This window comes from Suricata suricatta, chromosome 9 (assembly GCF_006229205.1).
Source record: "Suricata suricatta isolate VVHF042 chromosome 9, meerkat_22Aug2017_6uvM2_HiC, whole genome shotgun sequence".
In the NCBI taxonomy this organism is placed as follows: Eukaryota; Metazoa; Chordata; class Mammalia; order Carnivora; family Herpestidae; genus Suricata; species Suricata suricatta.
In genome coordinates this window covers 96,361,573-96,376,005 of record NC_043708.1, presented here as the reverse complement: position 1 = coordinate 96,376,005, position 14,433 = coordinate 96,361,573, and the positions used below count along the sequence as shown (strand labels likewise).

Sequence of the window (14,433 nt, the reverse complement as noted above, 5' to 3'; positions counted from 1 at the left end):
CCATGTGCCCTTCCAGAGGTAGCCCCCTTGGTCCCCCTACAGCTAGTCAGAGGGAAAGTCATGGCCTCCCCCACACCCTGGTTTCCTGTATTGGGGCTTGATTCTTGCCCTCACCTGGGAGGCGCTGGCTTGCCCATCTCTGCAGGCCTAAATTCGTCTCATTTTCAAGTCCCCGGGACCTCCACTGAGCCTCGCCGTTCCCACAGCTGTGACTCTCTCTAACAGTACTAAGGCTCATGCAGTCCTTTAAGAGCTTTGCATGGGGGACCTTATTTCATCCTCATAATCTGCAAGGCAGGGACAGGCCCCAGGTCACAAAACTGAGGTGCACAAAGGTTAACTTGCCTAAAAGTCTTGAGCTATGGACCTGGAATCAGGATAGGAACCTCGTGTGCCTGAACCAGGGTCCTGGCTTCGAATCATCCCAGTATGCTTCAGGGCCTTTGGTTATTTATGGCACTGGTGTGTGATCCCCTGTAAGAGGCATTAATATCCTGATGAGCGGGAGAATGTCCAATTCACCTTTGTTCCCCCTGCCAATTTCAGTATGGAAGAAGAGGCAGGATTCTTCTGTGGGGAAGGCCCGCAGTGCCTGTGATCGGGGCTCTCTTGTGGTCTGCTGGGCGGTGGGGTTTGCTCCCTCCCTTATAGGTGCTCCAGGTGCTTCCTATCCCCTGCCGGCCCATCCTGTCCTCTCCTCCCCAGCCCTGCATCCTGTCTGCCCAGAGGCCTCAAGGGCAGAAGGTGGGTGCTCTAGGAGATGATAGCCCTCTTATCACTTCCCTGGTTTGACCTCCTTCCCATCTCTGAGTCTTTCCTTTTTGTCATATCCTGCTTGGAAATAAAGCCCAGCCTGGCTGCCTTGGCTGAGTACAACCAGCCCCTCTGATCGCTGCTACTCAGACGCCTCCAATACTCACAGTCAGTACTGTGACCAGGCTCTGAATTATGGGCTGCCAGGGAATTGATCAATCCCTCCATTAACGCATATTTATCAAGGTCTTATTATATGTGGGGTCTTGAGGCTGCAATGAGCAAAGAGTAATTGTCCCTGTCTGCACGGGCCCCTACAGTCTAGCGTAATGTACTATAATTGGTTTGTGAGTGTCATCTTGTCTCCTCACCTGGACTGTTAATTTCTTGCTGGCAGGAACCTTATTTTCTGGTCCTTTGTGGCCTCCACACAGCTTAATACAGTGCTCGGCACAACATAGGAACAGTTGCAATGGATAATGTATAGTGAGTTATAAAACATTTACAACTTAGGAAGCATTTTTCATATACACAATCACATTTTTTAATTGAATTCTTAGGAGGCAGAACAAAACTGAACAAGGTTGGATCTGAGTAGTTTAAGAGCCTTGCAGTTCTTAGAAAACCTATTCAGTCAATATTGTTAATCATTTGATGAGGGTAGGAGGAGGTATCCTTCCAGTTTTTTTGTTCAAAGCAAGGGATTTATATGCACCTAACCTTCTGGAACATTAGAAACGTTTATTTTTATAGAACATGCATGTGTTTAAAAAGAATAGTATGGGAGGGCCTAGAATGAAAAAAACCTTTGTCCACACTCTTCCTTACCCCCTGTTCTCCTTCCCAGAGACAATCAATTTTGATGTTTTGTTTTCATTTCTTCTGCACATGAGGGTCATGTAAATAGTTGTGGGCAGAGGGCAGACGGTAGCAGTTTGCAAATAATGGTCACAAATTCCTCCTATCCTGTTATGTTCATCCCTTTGCAAGGTGACTTTGCAGCCCGTTCCATCCAGAGGCAGAGTCTGTTTTCCCACCCCTTGAATCTGGGTTGGCCCTGGGACTTCCTTTGTCCAGTAGCATAAGGCAGAAATGACATTTTACAAAATTTAAGTCTAGGCCTCAGTGGACCTTTCAGCTTCTTGTTTTGGCCTTTTGGAATGCCGTCCTGAGACTGTCATTTAAGGACGTTGATTTAGCCTACAGAAGAGTGATACGTCATGTAGACACGAACTGATGCATCCCAGTAGACAGCTGGCATTAACAGCCAGATGTGCAGGTAGGGCCACCTTGCACTGACCAGCCCAGCCATATTTTGAGGAGAATATAGCCTATGGTGAGCCCAAGAAAAATCAGTGGAGGAGCTTCCCAGCCAATCCACAGAATCATGAGATATAACAAATGATTGCTGTTTTAAAATATGGAAGTTTCTGGGGTGCCTGGGTGGCTCAGTTGGTTAAGTGTCTGGCTCAGGTCATGATATCACAGTTTGTGAGTTTGAGCCCCACCTTGGGCTCTGTGCTGACAGCTCGGAGCCTGGAGCCTGCTTCAGATTCTGGGTCTCCCTCTCTCTCTGCCCCTCCTCCATGTGTACTTTTTCTTTCTCTCTCTCTCTCTCTCTCTCTCTCTCTCTCTCTCTCTCAAAAATAAGCATTAAAAAGAAAACCTTAAAAAATATTAAAGTTTCTTTATCTAGTTTTGGCATTGTCCACCAATTTCCTGCCTTGACAAACTAGGGTTTAGTTCATTACTTCCTCCCCTTCCATCACACACTTTTTATAATTTTATCACTAGACCTTGTTTTTCTGTTTATCACCTTTGCAACCTCAAGAGTTAAGCTTAAATTACTTGTTCCATGAGTAATAATATCTACTGATGCCCCACCTTTTTAAATTTACTTTTTATTTTTGAGAGAGAGATGTGAGCAGGGAGAGGGGCAGAGACGGAGAGAGAGAGGGAAAGAGAGAATCTCAAGCAGGCTCCACACTCAGCAGGCATTCCAATGTGGGGCTCAATCCAATGACCCTGGGACCATGATTTGAGCTGAAATTAAGAGTTCAACACTCAACTGACTGAGCTACCCAGTCAGCCCATTGAATCCCCACTTCTTAAGATAAAAACATTATTGCTCCCTCCCCTCTATACACCTGTATCAGCCCCTTTCACCACCCAGTTTCTTTAGGCTCTGTCTTTTCTTTCCTTTCATTTTTAAGAAATGTTTAATTAAAGCATAATTATACTAAAAAAGTGCAGAAATCATAAGTGTAAAGTTTGGTAGGTGAACATACCTCTGTAAATAGCACCTAGATCTAGAAATAGAACTTTATTGCATATGAGAATCCCTCATTCTCCCTCCCACTTCCTACTTTCTACCAAATTAGTCATGATCTTGACTTCCAACATTATAGAGAAATTCAGCCTGCTTTTTAATTTTATATAAATGTGGCTATTCAATCTGTCTTCTATTATGTCTGGGTTTTTTTGTTCAACATTATGTTTGTGAGACTTATCTCCATCTGTCGTTCATGTACTAATATTTCATTCCTTCTTGTTTCTATAATGGTATTTTATTGTATGAAAACACCACACTTTATCCAGTCTGAGGTTGATAGGCACTTATGGTTTATCTGATATTTGGATATTTAGAATAGTAATGCAATACACATTATGCAGGTTTTCAAATGAATTTATGCATATATTTCTGTTGGATATATACCTAGAAGTTGAAGCACTAAGTTATAGTGTATATATGTGTATATATGTACATATATATGTGTACCTGATAGCATCAAACAGTTGTCCAAAGAAGTTTAATAATTTGCATTTCCCTGGTGGTTTGAATTTTTTGATGCCACTATAATGGAGCTACATGTAAAATATTTTTCATATTCTATTTGCTTACTCTGAAGTATAAAAACAACAGTGTTTATCTGTGTTAACCATGGATCCAATGGCCTTGCTAGTTCTAAAGTTACCTTTTGATGTTTTTAGGTTTTCATCTACATAACCATATCATTTGTGAGTAAAGCAGTATTATTTCTTTCTTCCCAGTTCTTGTGATTTATTTTCTTGTTTTATTGCATTGGCTAGAACCAGTACAATGATGAATGAAAGTGAATATAGAAGGCATCCTTGTTAAAAAAAAAAAAAAAAAGCATCCTTGTTTCATTTCTCATCTCTAGGGAAATGCCTTCAATATTTCATCATAAAAGTATTTGCAGTAGATTTCTGTATGGACATCTTTATCAGAATAAGGAAATTTACTTCTCTTCCTAATTTGCTAAGAGTAAACTATCAGAAGGTTTAACTGTACCTATTGAGATGACTGTATGTTCTATCCTCCACCATTTTCGCTGTTAATGTGGTGAGTTACATGAACTGATTCACAAATATTAAATTACCCTTGAATTGTTAGAATACCCCTACTGGATTGTGATGTACAGTTCCTTTATATAGCACTGGATTTGATTTGTTAGTAGGTTGTTTGAAATTTATGCTTTTGTGTTCATGAAGAAGATTAGCTTGTGGGAATCCTGAGAGCCTAAATTTGGTTACTTTCATCCAGAGAGTCTGGGCATTTATTTCTGGTCCTGGTAGCACCCAAGACTTAGGGGTGCTACCAAGAATACTTCAGCCCCCTTTAAGAGTCCTATATTAATGGGTGATTTTCAGATTAAGCTCATACACTTTGCTATGGGCCAAAGAGTTAGTCTTCAGATTGCAGAAGTGTTATCAACAGTTGCCTCTGGGGCAATCTTGTCTTTTGCATCGTTAAGGTCTCTTTTGTTTTGTTTGTAGTGGGTACATATATATATTCAAGATAAATAAGCAAGGAATAAAATCACCGAAGCTAGAAATTGTGTTAGCTTTTTCACAATTTTTCAATTTTGACTATGCTTGTGCTTTAGCCAAACATCAGATTCAAAAAAAAAAGCCACCCTGCTGAACATAGAGTCTCATGTGAGGCTAGTCAACACGCACGTACACACACACACAAATATGCACGCACAGACCCTTCAATTTCTCTTTTCTTGATTTATTAATATAATCTGCAAGTATATATTGCACTGTTCTCCAAAGCTTGTGTATTCTTTTTAATATAAATATTTAAGACAGCATTTCAAACACAAGTAAACATTCTGGTTATATGAATCCAAGTCGTGAACAACAACAACAAAACAGACTTAAAGTACTGAGAGGAAGCTTGGAATTATAATTTTAAAAGAAATGCGTGCACATGTGGTATTCAAGAAGTTAAGAAGTCCACATTGCATTCTATCAGAGACAGCACTGTGACAAAAATAAAGGAAAGGAGAGATAGACACCTCCCAGTTATCCTCTGCGCTAATTGGGACTGGGACGCGTTTGTGAGGATTGGAGCTGACGGTACAGTGCTCAGAGCAGCAGGATGGCACTCTGTGTCTGGCCGCACTGAGCTGTGTGGGCTTCTTTATGAAAGAAGAAAACTGGGAAACAACAAAGGTAGGGTTTCTATTTTAAGCCAGAGCACAAGAAAGAAAAACAGACAATGAACCCTCTATCTCTGCTGTCGCAACATTTCAGCCTAGGAACGTTCTTCCTTCTACCTCTTCTCCATGACTTGGAAGCTGCATTTCACCACAGCAAGCAAACTGATACGTTTTGCCTAGGATTATGATAATATTTATTTATTAGAAAACAAAAGTGGCAGTAGTGTTTATATATGTATTTATTTACTTTTATCATTCAATTTCTGTGAATTTTTATGTACAGCTTTGGAGTGTTTTCCCCAATCCTAGATTTCCTGTGTGTCCTATTCCTTTTATTATGCAAAGTTCCACAGCTTGGTAGTTTCACAGGCATACACGGGGCATGAAGGATGAATTTACATTATACTGGTCGCTACTCCCTCCCTTGGGTCTGGCTCACTTACCATTTTTCTTTGTCTGCTTCTCTGTCTCTTTTTCTCTCCTTTCCCTCTATCCCTTTTATTCTTTTCTTTTGGACTTTTGGCTTTTAGAGACTTCCTTCACTTTCTTGTGATCTGAGCAATGCATTTGAAATCATGTTTGTTGCAACTTACATGAGACTTAGTTTTCAGCAGCTGGACCCTTCGGAATATTCACCCACTATGCTCCCTGAGTGGAAGTCTATCTGCTGGCAGGCTGCGTATGTGTGTTAACAACTCACCTCCACCCACTGGCTCTTCTTGTCGTCTACATTGTTGTTGACTTTGTCCCTTCCTATTCCTTTAATTTCATCTTCATATAGTCTCTGGAGAAAAAGGAGATAAATGTGTGTGTGTTCGTGCATTATTCTGAACTGCAAAGCAAAACAGATTTTTCAACCTTAAGATTTAAATATGCTCTGCTTTGCTCATCGGTGGTTTTAACTGCACAGTAAAAAAGGAGATGAAAAGAAAATAGAAATGTCAAGATAAGTTCTAAAGAAAACAAAACTGCCATTTAGTTAATAAACTTCAAAATGATGAGAAAAAAATTTAACACTCTCAGAAAGTAACTTCCAAAGATTTTCAAAGCTTTTTACAAAAGTAAGCCTAGCTTATTGTATGGAAGGGGTCATTGTCTACATACTTGTTTAAAATATTTTACTTATTTGAATAAATGATGCCATAAGGTAACAACCTCCTATGTTGAAATAATATTTAAGTTTTTGGAATATTAACCACTCTATTCATTGAGATGGTGGGTTACTTACATAGCAATAGTTTAAAAGCTTTTTTAAAAATGAGTTTAAAAGTTGCTCTTTTCTGATTTTAATGTCTAGCAAGTCCATTTGCTTTGAGCGGCAGCCTTTTTAGGTGATCATAATACTCATATTCACTTGACAGAAACATTTAGAAATATACTTTCAACAGTGTCTGCAAAAATGGGATTCTCAACTAGCAGCATTTGTTGTAGTTCAATGCTATAGGGAGACCGTGGTTAAGAGTCTCTGGGATTATGCTCCTTTCTTCTGGACTTGTACCTGGGCAGCAGGTAGTCAGCCCTGCTTTAGCCTCCTGGCACCCACACCCCTTCCTTACGGTGGCCCAAACAACGTTCAGAGCAGCAGCTTTCTTAAATATGTGCAGGCAGATGGTCCACTAGTGGCACGCTCATCCTTTCAGAATCTAAAGGAGAGTCTTCAAGTCCAAATCTCTGTAGCAGATAAGAAGGCCTAAGACTATGCTTAGTTACTCTCTTTCCCTGTCTCTATTTCTCCTTGTCTTCTCTCTCCCTCCCCCCCTCCCCAAGCACACACACCTTTGAAATTGTCACAAAGAAGAGATAAATGATAAGGCCTCTGAGTTGTCCTGCCACAAACATCTTTGAAAATATCTCTATTTCTGCCTCTTCCTCACTTGGTTTCCTTGGTCAGCTCGAGTTGTGGAAACTTCTTTCTCAGACAGTCTCTTTCTGCCAAGACTACAGTTTTCTTCTGCTGTTTGCTAACAAACCACCCAAATGTGATTCCCCTTGTGATACAATATGATTGAGGGTCACAGGCCACTGAGCACATCACAGTTAAGTGATGTCAGTGACTTACTCATCAAGCTGGGATTGTAGTGTCAAGCAGACAAGAAGACAGTCTTTATCTCCACTAGTGTTCAGAACCATAGAGGAAGTTATTTGACATAGCAAAACTGAACACTACTTCACTGTGATTTCTTTTACAAACTTGGAAATGGAAAAAGATTCTGCAAAGGCAACTCTTTATAAATAGCAGGAATGACATTGGACAGCCATTTGTTCCCTTCAGCTAGTCTATATGAAGCAGAGAAGCTACATTCATGTGGTAAAATGGTTTCTATTTTCCTATATTTTCTGTTATCATTTTAAAGTTTTTAAATAATTTAAGTTATGAGACGTTTCCACACAAAGAAAATAATAAAATCCACGTCCTAGTATGTTATGTAGGGCTAGGTTCAGGAGCTTATAACAACAAAAAAAGAAAAATACTGGCTTAAAAATGTTTATTTTTCTACCATGACCAGAAGTTTGAATGTAGGCAGTCCAGAGCTAATACGGTATCTTAGAGATGCCTGCAAAGACCATCCTTTTTTCTCGCTGCGTCTCCACCTTTAGCACCATCTGGGGTGGCTTCCATCCTCATGATGTGAAGATGGCTGTCGCCACCACCATCTTTTTTATCTTAGCAGCAAGAACACAGAAGAGTGGCTTCTCCATACATAGAACTTTGTTGTTTTTTTTATTGTGTCAGGGAGTCCTTCTCTGGGACTTCTGCATACCTTGCTTTGGCCAGACTATGTTCATATGGGCATCCCAAGGCCACAAGGGGCTTTGGAAAAGTAACATAACCAATCTCATCAAAATTGGGGTTCCATTAATAAGAAAGAGTGATAACAGATACTGGGCAGACAACCCACCAGTGTTTACTGTTACCTACTACTAGGATTTAAGAGATGTTAATATTTTGCAAATTTGCCCCAGATCTTTTTCTTTTAAAGATGTAAAATATGACAACTAAAGCTAAAAGCTAAAAGGCTATCTCCATCTCTTTACCCTCCTTTCCATTCCAAAAGTAACCATTATCCTTAAGTTGATGTATGTAACTCCTACATGGATTTTTATACTTTTACCACATATAGAAGCTTGGTTTCTGATAATGCTGGGCTAGATAATTCAAGCCTTCCTCATGATAAATATACCTAAATGCTGTCTAACGTGTATATATAGAGATTTTTTTCCTAGGCTGTGTTTTAAAATCTAGTAGAAGTGTTAAAGAACTGACACAATTATAAAACAAAACAAAACAAAACAAAACAACTATCAGGCCAGAATTTAAGGGAAAGAAGGAACCAGACAGGCAAGTTCAACACCACTGGCACTTAGCACACAGGTAACCTTTACTGTAGTGTCCTGGGGTTGGGTTAGGGGCAGATATACTTCTGGTTTGCCTTATTTCGAGGATGTGGTCTTCGGGGACAAGCTTGATATGGAAGGGGGTGTCCTATTAGATTGCTAGTATCAGAGTACACCTGAGGCATTACTTCTTTTTTTCTTGCTCCATCAGAAAACCAAAACTGAAGTCCAAGTTTCCCTAGATCAACAGAAGTAGTTGTTGTGCTCAGCTGTCCTCCTTGCACAGATGGGCTTTCCATGAAGGCAAGGACAGACTAAAACTGGAAAAGCAATTAATAATTGCAATTTTTCAGGCATGTTTTTCCTAACCTTTTGATTTCGTTCCTTCCGTGTTCTTTGAATTTACTCTATTTTGTCTAATTTCTTAGTTTACTTTTTTTAAAATTAGTAAGCCTACTTAAAGTCATGAATTTTTCTATAAATACTGCTTTATCTCTCTCTCTCAAATTTTGTTTTATTTAGTGATTTATTACCTTGACCTAAAAATTATGTATAAGTATATATTTTTATAAACATACATAGGAAATAGATGATACACTCAGAAAAGTATATAACCATTAAAAGGTGGCTATATAAAATGTTCAAAGCATAAACAAATCCATGTGACACATCCATATCAGGAAATAAAACAAAGATTTCATAATCTTTGTCATGTAATTGAATTATTTAGTCCATTTACATTTAGTAATTCTTCTACATTGCCAATTTTTAAAGCATACTTAAATAATCTTTTTAGATCATCTTAGTATCAAAAGTTATTGTAGTTCTAAGCCCCACAGTTATTATATTTGATAACATTTCCTCAAGAAGGGATTACATTTTTTGTGATTTAAAAAATTTTGGATTGTGAATTCATATTCAGCATGCTTTATCTGTGTGAATGCTGTGCAAACTAGATTGAGGAACTATTTGTTCCCCGTGTTTCTGTAACATAAATTTGAAGACATAGTTCAGAGGTTTTGATTTCTATATTATATTACTGATAATCAGGAGACAGAAGCCACACGATAATTTAAAGTTTAATATAAGGGATTGTAAAGCTATGATAAAAGGCTATAAAAATATATAAAAGGAATGCTAAAAGGAAGGCCAAACTTGGATGGAGGGGTCTCCCCAAGGCTAGGGGTCAGGTCTGACTGATTGAGATTGAGCTCACAGGAAGGCAAAGAAGCTTACTCAGCTGCCCCGACTTGAGCAGGTTCACACTTACTGGGCAGGCAGGAAACAACTTTGAGGGTGCAGGCATGCCACAGTTGTTATGTGCATGCATACAGAAATGTGCGATGTCATTGTGGGCATGAAGTCTGGAGCACTTGGTGTCTGTATTAGGAGAGCCAGGAAAAGTAGTCACCAGGCCTGGGATGGGGCACAGAGGTCACTGAGGGACTGTACAGTATAGTATACGACTGGATGTTCCACATCAAACATGCAGCAAGAGTGAGAAAAAGCCAAACCTAGCACACAGGAGCCAGGAAGAGAAACCCCTTCCTCCTGCAATGTCCCTCCATCACCCTCTGACGACAAACCTAATAGTACCATGCTTAATTGCAAAGGAGAACTGCTTAAAGCATTCAATTCATGATCATGGACCATGTACTGAAAAGTGAATTTGTAACCGAAAGGCAATGAATTGACTAACACCCTATCAGAATTGACATTTCTCCTTACTCAGAACATGAGTGGAGACACACTTCCTTGATCTGTGTGCCAGTAAGCACATTACTGTTTGTCTCCCTTTCTCTGAAGGTGTTGCCCTTTGAGAGTTCTGGCTTTGTGAAAGTGGGGGGGTCTTCTCACCCCCCACTGCAGGTGGACTCAAGGACTCCTTGCTCCCATGTGGGCATTGAAACCAGACCTCCATGGAAACTGATATCAATACCACCTCATCCAACTGAGTAGCTGCTCTGTCAGCTTATCGCTGACTAGTTTTCTTTTGTGTCCTCTCTTTGTTGTAACCGCTGGGGAATTTCCTTTGTGGTTGTGAACTCAGTTATGCCTTACAATGGAAGAGGCACTCTGTTGACCCCAGCGACTCTAAATGATCTTAGAGGGAAGGTTTTCTGTTGTATCACATTGACAGCTTAATACCTGTTCTTGTTCTCTCTTCCATTTTCTTTTGCAATTTTCTAGACTAGGTAACTTCTTGAGAATCATGCTGGAGGGTTTCAAACATAAATAACCCTCACTACAAGTTGCATGATTGAACCAGACCACCTCAGGCTTGGTGCAGTGGGTTGTACAGTGGTTGTCCAATCTTATTTTCATGTGTGCGTGTGAAAAACACCCAAGGGATGAATCTGTGGCAGCAAGGAGGGATTTCAGTTTCTACCTGAGAGCCATGCACACTCTGGTGAGTGTGTAACTAATTTCCATTTCACTAGTCATGTAAGATGTTACTTATTCTTAATAACAAACCACATTTCTGAAGAATTTCAGCAATGTATTAGCACACCATAGACCATTGTGCTATGAAGTAGCCTTCTCCTAAGTCTAATTTCGGAGGTTGGTATGTTATTTTACTGGAGAAATTATTGCTCTATAAATTTACATTTATTCTCTGAACTCTTGACCCATTTTTACCTAGACTAAATCGCCTATCCATTGTATTATGATTTTTGTTTACTTGTCTGACCTTTCCCTCATATTAGGAGATCTTTGAGGATGGGATTTTGTTAACTGCCCCAGGGCCTAGCACAACTCCAGAAAGGAGACGATAAATATTTGTTGAATAAATACATCTTCTCCTGGGTTCATGTAGTGAGGAATAACTCAGCATAACTTGTTTGGGAAACAGCCTCTGAACTTTGGAACAAAAGGGATAGCATGGAATTGTAGCTGTGGGGTTAAGCAGAATTCAGATTTTGAAATGTCTAGTATACCATCCTAGGATTTGGGGATTTTCCTAAGGGCAAGGGAACCATTCAGGAGTTTCTGTCTGAAGGGAGACATAATCAGACATGCATTTTGGAAAAATCAATGTTGGTGTTATGTAGATGATGTCATTATATAAATGGCTCTCATTAAATATTGGTGGAATGGGAATAAATGCAAGAAAGAATTAGGGAGGGGCACCACAGCTTCCTGCAAGCCAGCTCTCTCTAGTTTTACTGTCTGATGAAGTGCTTGCTGAGAATCTTCTGGGGTGAATCGTGTCTCCTCTCCTCCCTCATTTCGTATGTTGAAGCCCTCATATCTGGAATCTCAGACTGTGACTGTATTTGAAGACAGTTTTTTTTAAAGAGGTAATTAAGTTAAAGTAAAAGCATCGGAGTGGTCTCTAATCCAATCTGACCTGTGTCATTACAAGAGGAGGAGATTAGAACACACGAGAGACACCAAGGGCACATGTGCACAGAAGAATGACCATGTAAAGAGGCAGCAAGAAAGTGCCATATCAAGCCTAGGAGAGAAGCTTCTGAGGAAACCAACCCTTATAACACCTTGATCTTGAACTTTCAGCCTCTAGAACTGTGAGAAAATAAATTTCTGTTGCTTAAGCCACCCAGTCTGTAGAATTTTGTTATGGCAGCCCTAGCAGATAATAGAGAAGGCTTTATAGGCTGGCCCGGTGTGGCCGTCTCCACCTGCTTTTGTATATATTAAGGTTGTTGTATGAGTGATGGTAATGAGCTCTTCTCTTTTCACTGTTTGGAAGACTCAAGAGAATTGATAAAATGCACTAGGGAGGATTTTACAATAGTCATTAAAACATATCCCCATAGGTAGGAGACGTAGTATTAGACTGTCAGCCCAAAGGCTTCTCAGGGTTGTTGCTTTTTTAATGTTTACTTATTTGAGACAGAGAGAGAGAGAGAGAGAGAGAGAGAGAGAGAGAGAGCGAGAACGCACATGGGAGGTGGAAGAAAGGCAGAGAGAAGGAGATAGAGGATCTGAAGTGGGCTCTGCCCTGACAGCAGAGAGCCCGATGCAGGGTCAGATATGGGGCTCAAACTCACAAACTGAGAGATCAGGACCTGTGTTGGATTAAGAAGCTTAATTGGCTGAGCCACCTGGGCACCCCAGGCTTCTCAGGTTTAGGGAAAATATTGATTAGCTTTCAGCAGACCCTGTGTAGAAGGAGAAGAATGCATTAACTGGCACCATGAGATACTTTCCAGCTTTCTGGGTCATCATTAATTACTTCAGTTATTTATTCAGCATTTATTAAACATGCAGATGCACCAGGCGTTGTATTTTGCATTGAGGCAAATAACCAGACCCTGCCCTTTAGGTTAATTAGAATAACCCAGTTAATTAATTAAGATTAATTAGACACAGACCTTGACCGGTGCAAAATAACAGTCCACTGAAGCAGACAGACAGGAAAACAGGTGATTTAAAAATAACACAACCAGGGCTATACTAGAGATATTATCTGGGTGCAGTGGGAATACTGTGTACCTGGGGCACAGGGAAAGGCTTCACCCCGGTGATGTTTAATAGGGTCTTGAAGGGCGCATAGGAGCTCATCAAGCTGATAAGGCTCAGTGTGGGGAGGGCATTGTAGGCCATGTGGAAGGCTGAGGCGTGAGGGTCAGTGTGTTCCGGTGATCAGTGAGGGCTGCACCACAGGGGATGAGGCTGGAGAAGTGGGCTGCCACCAGAGATTTAGCGGGTAGTGTGAGGTCACTGTAGCCACTGTGGATGGATCTGACCATCTTTACCAGCTTAGTGACAGCTTCTAAAGTGACCCCAGTGGATGTTATTTGGCATTCTCTCTGCATTCCCTGCTGCTCTGCCTCTCTGGCCTGCCTTCTATGAATGCAAGAAAGCTACCCAATATCCTGACAGCTGTTCTACTCAAGGGAGTCAGATTTAGTCTCTGTCCTGGGAAAAAAAGCATAGTTAGAGTAAAGATTACTGTAAATCTTTTTGTTAAAATAGCCCTCATATTTTTAAAAAATTCAGCTTTATTGAGGTATAACTGATAAAATGGTATGTAAGATATTTAAAGTCTATGTCGTGGTGATTTGATATATGTACACATGGTGAAAAAACCTCCACCCCCGCCTCTAGTTAATTAACACATCCATCACCTCATATATTTCTTTTCTTTTCTTTTTGGCGAGAATATTTAAGTTCAACTCAGCAAATATCAATTATACAATGTGGTATTGTCAACTACAGTCATCATGTTTTATATCAGATCCTTTCATATATTAATTCCTGAGTAGTTCAATAACAAAAAGGATCTTTATCTTTAGGTATCCCTGGGAGATCTATAACAACAATAAAAAAGACATTATGATCCTAAAAATTCACAAAGATCAAATTCTATTGTATGTGTGCATCTGTTAGTCTGGCCGCACACATCAGCTGACAGTGATTTGCTCAAAGATCTCAGACTCCACCTACCTTCCCTCCCACACTTCCGGTCCATTGACTCTCATCCCTTCCCAGCCTCTTCAGAAGCAATCCTCCTGGATAGTTCCATCCGTTAGCCTCCTTCTGACAGCATGCTATCCCTCGCTTGAGTATTCTATCCCACTTCCTTGCCTTTCTTAACTTCCCTCACCATGCATTCAGCTTAGAGCCCAAAGCCCATTCCCACAAGTGCTTTTTGCCAATGAACCTCAATGTCCTTTCTCCCCATGCCCTTTGCCCTACCCAAATGGTCAACCCTGTTGCTGAATAAATTCAATTGTGCTTCTCTACATCTATCTTAAGGCTGCTGAGTGGAGGCCGAAAAGAAAGCAGTTACTCAACCACAGATCCTTGGTCCTATTACAGAGTTCCCATCCTTACCCGTGTCTCTGTCACTGTTAGCACAAACATCTTCCTTTTCTGGTCAGCTCTCTCTGCTTCACCAAGGAAG

General features: G+C 40.4%; 2 long non-coding RNA genes across 4 annotated transcripts in view; one reads left to right on the top strand and one right to left on the bottom strand.

Moving 5' to 3' along the window:
• LOC115301776 overlaps window positions 1-14,433 on the top strand; it is a 99,653-nt gene that overhangs the window by 33,028 nt on the left and 52,192 nt on the right. The window contains exon 4 of one of the 3 annotated variants that reach the window (XR_003913280.1): window positions 11,926-12,087. The exons of the other annotated variants lie outside the window; for them this stretch is intronic. This is a non-coding gene — a long non-coding RNA (uncharacterized LOC115301776). Of the gene's footprint in view, window positions 1-11,925; window positions 12,088-14,433 lie in introns of those variants that run through there. 3 annotated transcript variants of the gene reach the window in all.
• On the bottom strand, window positions 5,202-7,200 carry LOC115301777. Its single transcript, XR_003913281.1, has 3 exons — window positions 6,999-7,200; window positions 5,923-6,006; window positions 5,202-5,398 (listed from the first exon to the last, which is right to left on the bottom strand). It is a non-coding gene; the product is annotated as an uncharacterized LOC115301777 (long non-coding RNA).